The 1044-nt window shown below is 50.9% G+C and overlaps 1 gene segment (V, D, J or C); it reads right to left on the bottom strand.

Moving 5' to 3' along the window:
* Nucleotides 1–293: 293 nt before the first annotated feature.
* On the bottom strand, nt 294–831 carry LOC308643386 (immunoglobulin lambda variable 9-49-like). The segment is given in 2 exons: nt 737–831; nt 294–619 (listed from the first exon to the last, which is right to left on the bottom strand).
* Between the last annotated feature and the right edge of the window lie 213 nt (nt 832–1044).

Raw genomic sequence — 1044 nt, forward strand, 5'->3', positions numbered from 1 at the left:
GAGAAAGGGTATTGTGTGCTTGAAGAGTTAACATTATGAAAGGAGAAGTCTGGCCTTTGTCCTGGCCCCTGGTGGGTAAACCTCTTCATCCTAAGAATTTCCTCAGGGACCCCACATGAGTTTATGCTCAGGAGCTGATTCATGGTCTGTCCCCAGATAGTTTAAGAAAAGAGAATGACCATACTAGAAAGACCAAGAAGATGACTACAAATTTGGAGCTTTGAGTGCATTGTATCAGAAGAATCAGTCTGGTGGTTTTTGTCTTACTTCCCCTCTGCCTATGTCACTGTGAGTTACACGTAGCTGCTCCCACTGCCATGGTTTGACCCACAGTGGTAGACATCCTCATCCTCTTCCTGGATGTTCTGGATGGTCAGGTACCGATCCAGGCCAGAGCCTGAGACTGAGAAGCGATCAGGAATCCCATCCCCCTTGGATCCCACAATGCCACTAGTGCCTACTCGCATCACAAACCGGGGGCTCTTCCCTGGGCTTTGCTGGTACCAGTCCACTGCATAACTATTGTAGCCACTGCTCAGGGTGCAGGTGAGTTTGGCAGTTTGTCCAAGGGAGGCAGATGCAGAGAGTGGCTGAGTCAGCACAGGTTGAGAGAGGGACCCTGTAAACACAGACACATCACAGTGGAAGTCAGGGCCAGGGTGCATGAGTTTGGAAATTTGAGCCCATGAAGATAGGCTCAGGATAGGAGTTTGCCATGGGGCACAGAAGTCCCTACCTGGGCAGTGAGTGAGCATCATAAGGAGGAGAAGTGTCTTGACCATGTTGGACAGTTTTCTGAGTTCCCGAGCAGATATGGACTGCCCTCAGCCTTTCTTATCCTTCCCCGCTGGCCTTAAGGTAAGGCGCTCATGCAAATGTGCCTCCTCCTACTGCCCCTCACTGGCTGCTCTTCTTATGGGCCTGGAATGATGCAAGACAAAGTGTGGAGGGTGGGGATGCTTTTATTTGTCTGATGGGCAGAACCTGGGAGGAAGCAGGTGCTGGGCCTCTGCAGAGGAACACAGTTGCTGAGTACACCTTAGT

This window comes from Spermophilus citellus (assembly GCF_964194105.1).
Source record: "Spermophilus citellus genome assembly, chromosome: 3".
Lineage (NCBI taxonomy): Eukaryota > Metazoa > Chordata > Mammalia > Rodentia > Sciuridae > Spermophilus > Spermophilus citellus.